The sequence below is a fragment of the Gavialis gangeticus genome, unplaced genomic scaffold, assembly GCF_001723915.1.
Source record: "Gavialis gangeticus isolate Ggan-Ray unplaced genomic scaffold, GavGan_comp1, whole genome shotgun sequence".
Lineage (NCBI taxonomy): Eukaryota > Metazoa > Chordata > Crocodylia > Gavialidae > Gavialis > Gavialis gangeticus.
This window is the reverse complement of record NW_017729026.1, coordinates 45,071,646-45,081,471: the sequence shown is the minus strand read 5'-3', so window position 1 is coordinate 45,081,471 and position 9,826 is coordinate 45,071,646.

Here is a 9,826-nt window from a genome sequence, read left to right as displayed (position 1 = left end):
GCCCCCTTAGCCTCTGTTACCAGCCCCCACCAACTTCTTCCCCTGCCTACCTGCTGGCCACTCCAGTACTGTGTAGCCCCTAGCTCCATCGCCGACTGCAGGAGCATGGGGCCTGTGATGGTACCCTGGGGCCAGGTATGTGTGCATGTGTTCATAGGGTGAGTCCCACAAACACACCTCACCACACACATGCACCCACACCCTCCCCTGCTCTGGCATACATGCAGACTCCCATATCCCTTCACATACCCTAGCCACCCTCCTCCTACACAGACTGCATACAGAAAAAATATATATACACATCTACTTGCTCCCTCGCCCCACGCCCATCCACCTCCCACACCCTCTCACATACCCACAACCCCCAAGAAACCTATACCCACCCCTCCACAAGAGTAAGACTTCATTTTAAGCTATTGTGCAATCACTTCTATGTATATTGCACAAACACATAAATCAGGATAAAATATTTTTTAAAATCAAGTTAATGAATGTTGTAGATATTTGAGTTTTACAATATAAGTTGGTATTTTACTAATTCTGAGATGGCAAAACCCCTTGCCGAAAGGAGTATTTTTGGGGGCAAGCAGAGGGACTTCTCCTGGCAAAGGTCAGGGGTTAGGGGGTGGGATTTCCAGTCCCAAGATGGTGACCAGGGAGCAGGGCACCTGTTAAGGGGTGGGGCTACCCATACATCCCTCAACAGCTTTCCAAAACTTGGTAAGTTGCCCTCCGCCCAAAATAATTGCCCATCCCAGCTTATAGGAAAAGAGATTAAGGGAGTATAACAGGTTGGCCTCCCCAGCATTTGTTCTGGGGTTTTTTGTTGTTTGAGGCCTATGAGAGGCACCCTTGAATTCCCTTAATGTTTCAATTCTATCTTATCCTGCCTTTACTCATCTGCCACGTCTTGATGCAAGTATTATTGAGATGTTCTTACAAGCAGGAGACTGCCTATTGTACTTCTTTGTTGGGGTTCTCAGCCACCACGGGCCTAACGCCTGGTCTTTCTCTAGCTAGGCCTGCCAGTCTAAACCCACCAGGTAGGGTTTGACTCTGAGGCTCTAGCTCCTTACTCCTCTCTCAGCCTGTGACCCTCTTTTTTTCCCCCCCACTATACAGCCAAGCCTTCTGGCCCCTTTTCACCCTGCACCCCCTGGATGTTACGTTATTGGGTCTTCTGCCTCCTCAGGCTTGGCCCTTTCTTATACTAGCCAAAATCCCTCCCCCGAGACCTGGCTTCAAAGTCCTGCAGCCAGCTCTGGGCTACTGGCCCTATATGGCTGCACCCACTGGTGCATTAGGCCCTTTACGACTGAGCCCCAAGGTGCTAATGAGACCGCCTTCTCCTCCCCTACAGCCTCAACTATAAGACACCAGTCTATCAATCAAATATGTGTATATATATAAGAGTAAGTCCATGGGCTATAACCACAAAAAGTAGAAATTAAAGGCAGCACACCAGCTTACATTTTTTCATGGTTTTGTGCTTCTGTTTCCTCCTGTCTGTGACACTCCTCCTTGTGGCACTGCCACCGCTCCTCTGAGAGTCATCAGGAGTTCCCGTCTCACAGCAGCTGGACCAACAGCCAAGCCTCTCTGTGGAGCTCTCACATACAAACTCCTTCCCCTTTGGCCACTGCCTCCCACTGCTGCCAAGCCCAGGATTTTTATAGTTCTGGCCTGCCCGCTTCCAGTCACCTGACTAGCCACCCAGGCTCAGCTTTTAACCCCTATCCTGCCAGCAGGCTGTGCCTGGGAAGTTCTGGTCTTAAAGGGACCGGCCTGCTTTTTTGATAACTGGGGTAGGGTTCCCTGTTACAGGGAGGATATGATAGCAATTTTCAAATATCTGAAAGGATGCCATAAAGGAGAAAAATCATGAAATGGCTACCATTTCAGTTTCTAAAAGATCCAACAGAAAGTCCATTGCCAACTTGTTCTTATATCAAGTGAATTAATCAGAACAAAGAAGCCTCACCCAGGACTTTTCAGGTCCCACCTTAGATCTCTGTCTATCTTGTTGCAACCTTCAAGACTCAATAGCAATAATTTCTGCTATCCTAGCTCCTCCTTTCCTCAGTTTCCTCTCAGCTTCCTCACCCAAGTTTCTCCTCAGTTTCCTTACTGCTGCTTCCTTATTTCTCAGCTTCCTCACCCACACTCCTGCTGCTATATTGTACTCCTTAATCTCCATAGTGCTTTTGGCTGAATTAAAGAAAGAGGGATAAAAGGATCCACTAGTCCTGCTAATTCCTCCTATTCTTTACACTTTCTCTATTAATATGGGATGTTTCACAATGTCTGCCTATTTTACAAAGTTTCTTTTTTCCACCTGCTTTAGTTTTGAACCTTACAAGGTCGAAGGCTGGCTACTATTCATCTAAACTTCTTCTCTTATCCCACTCTCTCACTGACATACAAGCTGCCCCAGAGGAGAGGACTGCCTTTGCCTTCTTTTTTGTACTTTCATTAGCACTTGTCCCTTTTGTTTCTGGCCTCCATCTTTTTTATTCCCTTTCACCAAACCAGGAGCCTGAGGCAGTGTTAATACTACTCCAACCTATTTCTGCACATGATCAGTAGCCTCCAGAGCTCCAGACTCAGTGACTGGTTCCTCTGCATTTCTCCTACACCTCCACCAGTCTTCTTGCACCTCTGCACCAGCTCTGTTGGTCCTATGAATCTTCCCCTGTTGTTTTTCTCTTTCAGGGGCCTCTGCCATTTCCACTCTACTGCATAGTCCACCTTTTTCAGCCAATTCCCCACACAGGGCAGGGCTCCTGGAGAAGCTTGCCTCTATTCACCCCTCCTCCCACCCCACACTATTCCACTGCCTCCAAACTGCCGGTTAGCCCAGCCCTTTCCTACCCTGCACTTTTGCCATCATTGTGACCACAGCATGAGCAGGTAAAGAATAGTCATCACATTTGCCCTATTCAGCACTCAGGAAGCCAAAACACGTCACCATCACCTTATGATCCTTGCAGTTTCTTTCATCCCTATTCTATCATTACAGTGAAATGGAAAAGTATAATTAAGAGAAGCTTTAGAGATTACTTGAACATGAGCTATAAGTTTCTACACAAGGAAGAGTCTAATAGTAGATGCTTATTAATATAATAATAAAAACTTCATGAAATCCAATAGTTGGAAATTGAAGTTAGGCAAACTTAGAAGAAAAATAACAGAGAAGCAACTCCACTAGAATAACTTACCTAGGGGTATGGCAGATTTACTGTCCACTTCAAGCCAGAATTTATTCCACCCATGAGGCAACAACCAAGTGGCTTAAGACCCCAAATACAATCCTATGCCAGCTTGGTCAAATCTCTGAAAAGCCATTAAAGTGTCTATTTTTGTAACATGCTGTGAACTTAACATTACATTTAAGACTGGAAGACCACCCTTTGTGTTAACAGTTTTCTAGGGACTCAAGCTGGTTGGAATTGGATCATATTTAGACACCAAAGCCCAGTTAGGTATCAGTTAGGTATCTACTAACTGATGTTCCACTCCCAGCCTGCAGACCACATCCAGGCCCTGGCACTGTGTTATCTGGCCTACAGGGCTCTCTGTGGGTCCAGAAATTTAACAGCAGTGGAGTGGTGGCACTGCAGAGTGTGAAAGCTGTGGAATGGGTAGAAAGTGGGGTTTGGGAGGGGGTAGTGCTGGCTCCCATGGCCCAATCCTGGCACATGAGTCCTGAGTGGTACCAGGACCCAGGGCCCAATCCCTGCATGTGGGCCACTGAGGCCTCCCAAGGCCCTACGTGTCTGCATGAGCCCCAATCCTATAACAAGGCTTGATGCAGTTTGTGGACTGACTCTGCACCACTCATCTGCCCTACAGGAACAAAAGGTTGATCACCACTGTACTAGATAGAATTGGACCTGGTCCTTACAGCCTAAGACTGGATAACTTTCTAAGAGATATGCAATAGAGGGTTTCAAATGCTTTTTAAGCTTGATACTAGATTTCTTAGTGAGATTCTTTGGCCTGTATTATATAGAAGTTCAATCTAGCTGATTGTTGACTCTTCTTCTCTTAAAATCTATTGGATAGAGAATCAACAATGATGTGTTTGTGAACAAATGTCAAGCTTCAGTGAACTTTTACCTAAGTAATATCCTTGTTCTTGCACAGTTATATAAAAACTTAATAAAATTGAGTGTTGGACAGACTTTATTATATTTACTTATGCACAATGAGTCCATAAGTACTTATGTATGATTGTATTTTTATCTACAATTTCAATGGAAGTAGTTACAATAAGATATTGTTGGATAAAATCCATAAGGACCTATAAGTCATAAGCAAGACATTGACTCCTTCCTCTCTTGAAAGTACCTTTACTCCATTTGTCAAGGTAGAATACAAAGTGTAGGGGCATTTTTTAGTATAAGCGTATTTTTTTAATATAAGAGTATTTCTTGGGCCTTCAAGGATGAAATCAGGAAGGTCAAAGCACACATGGAGTTGCATATAGCAAGGGACATGAAGAGTTTCTGCAAGTATGCCAGGAACAAGAGGAATGTCAGGAAAAGTATGGGTCCCTCACTGAATACAGGAGGCAGCCTATTGACAGGTGATGTGGAAAAGACTGAAGTACTCAGTGCCTTTTTCACTTCAGTTTTCACAGGCAAGATCCACTCCCAGACTGCTTCACCCAGCACCACAGTTTAGGGAGGAGGTGAGAAGCTGACAGTGGCAAAAGAACAGATTAGGGTTTATTTAGAAAACCTGGACATGTACAAGTCCATGGGACCAGATGTGATGCACCCAAAAGTGCTGAGGGAGTTGGCAGATGTGGTTGCAGAGCCACTGACCAGTATCTTTGAAAGTTCATGGCAGTTGGGTGAGGTCCCAGATGATTGGAAAAGGGCAAATATAATGCTCATCTTTAAGAAAGGGAAGAAGGACAATCTGGGGAAATACAGACTGATCAATCTCACCTCAATCCCTGAAAAAATCATGGAGCAGATCCTCAAGGAATTCATTTTTAAGCATTTGGAGGATAAATGACTAGGAATAGTCAGCATGGATTCATGAAGAACAAGTCATTGGAGATGTGCAAATTTTGCCAGCTGTTTTGATGCCACACAATTTTGACTCATTTCGAACTCAAAACAGTGAAATTGAATCTAAACGAAGGGCTTCAAAACAGCCTCGAAACAAAATGAGGCTAGTTGAAATGTTTCCAAATTTTTGAAGCAGCTAGCAGTGAGGTGGTGGGAGACAGGGGAGAACCAGGGCTGCACTCTCAGCAGCAGCTGGGAGCACAGCCCTGGCTCTCCTTGTCTCCTGGCGCTGGGCTGCAGGAAGCCAATCACAGCACAGAGGAAGGGAACTGAGCCTGGGCTCAGTTCCCCTCCCAAGCGCTGCAATCAGACTGGGGAAAGGAACTGAGCCCAATAGCTCAGTTCCCCTCCCCAGCCCAATCTAGCATGGGGGATGGGAACTCAGCCCAGCTGGGCTTCCCATCCCCAGCCCGATCTAGTGCTGGGGAAGGGAACTGAGCAACCAGGTTCAGTTCCCTTCCCCAGTCCCAGGCAGAAGCACCGGCTTCCCTCCCTCATCTGGCAGGCAGATTGGGGGCCTACAGCTCTGATCTGGCTGCCAGAGGAGAGAGGCTGTTTCAAGCTTCCCCATTATAGCTAATGGTGAAACATCAAAACAGCCTCACTGTTTCAACGAAGCAAAACAGAACAGCTGTTTTGAATCAAAATGAAATTTGAAACGAAATGCTGTTCCATCGAAACCTTGAGACTCAAGTCAAAATGGAACGGTACTGTTTTGCACAGCCCTACAAGTCATGCCTGATTATCTAATTACCTTCTGTGGATGTCAGTCAACCTAATTACCTTCTGTGGATGTGGCGAGAAAAGTGGATGTTATATCTTGACTTTGGCAAGGCATGGGATATAATCTCCCACAATATTCACACAAGCAAGCTAAGGAAGTACCAGTTGAATATATGTACTGTAAGGTGGATAGAAAATGTGGCTAGATCTTTTGGCTCCAAGGGTAGTAATCAATGGCTCAAGTTCTAGTTGGCCACTGGTATCAAGTAGAATGCCCCAAGGGCTAGTCCTGGAGTCATTTTTGTTCAATAACATCATCAATGATCTGGAAGATGGGATAGAGTGTACCCTTACCAAGTTTGCAAATGAAACCAAGTTTGGGGGAAGTAGTAGATACACTGGAGGGTAGAGCTAGGATTCAGGGAGACCTCAGCAAATTGGAAGATTGAACCAAATGAAATTTCATGAAGTTCAATAAGGACAAGTGCAAAGTCCTGCACCTAGGATGGAACAATCCCATGCACTGGTACAGGCTGGGGACCAACTAGCTAAGCAGCAGCTCTGCAGAAAAGGACCTGGGGGGTTACAATGGACAATATGTTGAATATGAGCCTATAGTGTGCCCTTGTTGTGAAGAAGGCTAATAGCATGTTGGGCTGCATTAGAAGGCTGTTGCCATCAGATTGAGGGAAATGTTTATTCCCATCTATTCAGCACTGGTGAGGCCACATCTAGAGTACCGTGTCCAGTTTTGGGCTTCCCACCACAGAAAGGATGTAGACAAATTCAGTGGAGGGCAATGAAAATAGTTCGGGAGTTAAGTTTGGAGGAGAGGCTGAGGGAAACTGCATTTATTTAGTCTGCAGAAGAGAAGACTGAAGGGGGATTTAATAACAGCCTTCAGGTACCTGGGTGGTGGCAGATGACAGAATGGGGAGCAATGTTCTCAAGTTGCAGCAAGGGAAGATTAAGTTAGATATTTGGAAAAAAAAATCTCACCAGGAGGGTAGTAAAGCACTGGAACAGGTTGCCCAGAGAGGTGGTGGAATCTCCATCCTTGGATGTTTTTAATACCCCACTAAACAAAGCCTTGGCTGAGATGATACAGTTGGGGCTGGTTCTGCTTTGAGCAGGGGGTTGAACTAAATGACCTCCTGTGGTCTCTTCCAACCCTAATCATCTATGGTTCTACGATTCCATGATTTCTTAATTGTTATTATTTATGCATCTTAAGTGCAGTTTTCGGCACTTTGCTACTTAATGGGTGCATCTACATGAGATGCTTACTGTGCATTAGCCTAATAACTGTGCAGTAGCATGGTGGTTTAAAGCTGTGTTAATAGCCTGTTATGCAGTATTATTAGCAGTAAGCACCACAACATAACCATCTTCTGGTGCTACTGAACAGTAACTCTAGTTACTGTGCATTTGGTTAGTACTTTATTAAGCAAGTATTAAACTAAATACGTATTATCTGAGGTGCATTAATGAACATGTAAACATGCCTAATAATGAATAGATCTTTGTAAACCTCATGAAGTCCTGATTTCCATCTGTTACAAATCAATTAAGAGGTAAAATACTTACAATTCTTAAATTGTTGGATATAATTATTAATAGAAAAAGTGGAATATTCAATAAAATATAAAGTATTAATATACCAAAGCCTAGACCCAAGGTAATGAATTTTATAAAAACTCATTTTGCAAAATGCAACTTTTAAATAAACAATAACTGTTTTGATTGCATCTTTTCTATTTCTTTTACTGTATTCAAACCTGACTAAACACTATCAGAAAGGGAGATTATTTTGTGATTTAAAATCAGATTCTAATCTGCATTTATCCAAAATATATATCTTTGTGTATCTAGAGAGGTCTACTCTTCTACTTGTGCATGACTAATACAATAACAGGGTTTGTTTTGTTTTTAAATACATGGACATGTGCTACCAGGCTTCTGAGAATAGGATCTGGCCTTCAGAGTTATTCTTACATCTTCAAGTCATTACTATGGAAACACAGCTTGATATCTCAAATCTCTGATTTCTCAAACTGCAGTGTGATGATTCAAAGGAAAAAAAAAACAGAACTTCAATTACTTCAGGAGATGGGGTGAGAGAGAGAGAGAGATAGAGAGAGAAAGAGAAAAAGAGAAGGGGAGAAAATTTAGACCGCTGGCCAATTGTGATTTTAATAGCTATCTCTTGAGAAGTTTTAGATACTACAGTAAAACGGTTCTGTTTTGAGGAACTAAGTAAAAAGGGGCAGGAGTTGTTCACTAAGGGCAGATGTCCAGTCTAAGCTTTGAGATGTATGAATTTATGCACTCAAATGACATTTCAAGAAGGCAAATATCTTTTTATCTTTGCATAATCAATACCATTAATTAAAAGACTGCATCCTGAAAGCAATGAATATTCAGAGCTAGGGGAAAAAAAATTAAAAGCACAGCTTTTATTGGCTTTGTGCTAGTCCCAGAAAGCAATTTAAACCTATTATTAAAAACATGAAGATTTTTTAAAAAGTATATATGCATATTACTTTTATTGTATTGACACAGCAAACCTTGCAATGCCACTCTACACACTTTTGTTATACATAGTGCATAAATATTGCTTCTGAAGGGAAACCATTAAGGTTAGGAGAAATTTTGAAGGACATATTTAACCATACACTTAGCGGTTCAATCTTATTTCACTTTAGGTGCTTAAATGACATGTATGCATCCATGTAACTTCACTTTTTGGTTTTTATACATAATTTTGGATTCTATCTTGCCCTGTAGTTAAATAGAATTGCCATTTGCAGAGAGACAGGAACTATTATCATTGTATTTCAAACTCTCTAATCCCTACAATTTTTGCTGCCTGACCAAACTTGGAAAAAATTGGCAAACTTATTGAAGTTTCATCCTTCATTACATTGGAAGGTCTATATTTGGGGAAATCCCTCTTGGAAGTAGAGGTCACACAAATTGATATAGAGTAAATGGATAAGGGCATTGTACATGTAGAACAGCTTCTAGTAGGAAATCTTATTAAATCCTTTTCTGAATTATGTGATAAATTCAACCTTTCAAAAATAATTGAATGACAATATATGCAGCTGAATCAAATATTTAAAACATTAGTTTTGGATCTGAGGCTTTAGGTGTAGCTCCAGATAAACTAATTTTTACTTTGAAATCTGTTTCTTTTCCACTCTGTGCCATTACTCTATGAATATATAATGCCACATAACAAGTCTATATAGAATTGGTCTTCATTACAAATGAAATAAAATGAAGACCAAGGTATCCAGATGACAGAATCCCAGCAGAACTCATCCATTCACAATATTCAAAAATTGACAATTCATTTTAGACTGCATCCTATACAGCAAAAAAAATGTTGTCTGCACTGGGCTAACTCCAAACTTAAAAAATTTAATATAATTCCAGAAGATACATGTTGCAGATAGAATACACTACAAGCAACACTTGATCACATATTTTGGTCATGAGCTTTTATCAATTATTTTTAAAAAGAAACTAATAGTATAGTTTTGAACACAGCACTGACACCTTTGGCAAAGACGTATTTTATTGGGCATATCCCAAGGCTTTCAAACTGGATCCTTGCCATATTGCACTTTTACAGCATGCCTTAGTAGTGACAAGCAAGATTATATTACAACATTGGAAAGTAGGACATCTTCAAAGGTTGAAATTTGGTACAATTGGCATCTGAGGAGAAAATCATGTTTAGCAGTCTTAACTGCATCAGCAGTTTGGTGCAATTTGGAGAGATTTAAAAAAAATTTTTTGGTAATTAAATTATTACTCCTTGCACACCTTTTCTTTTCTTTCCTTTCTCTCTCCCTCCCTTGTCACTCCTTCCTTTTCCTTTCTTTTTCTGTTTACTGTTTGTGACAGACATGCAAAATTCAGGTTGATATGTATAGCTGATATATCCATTTCTAATATTTGGGTTGCACTTTAAAATGAATCAGTAAACTATTAAAGAGAGGTACTATGGCAGC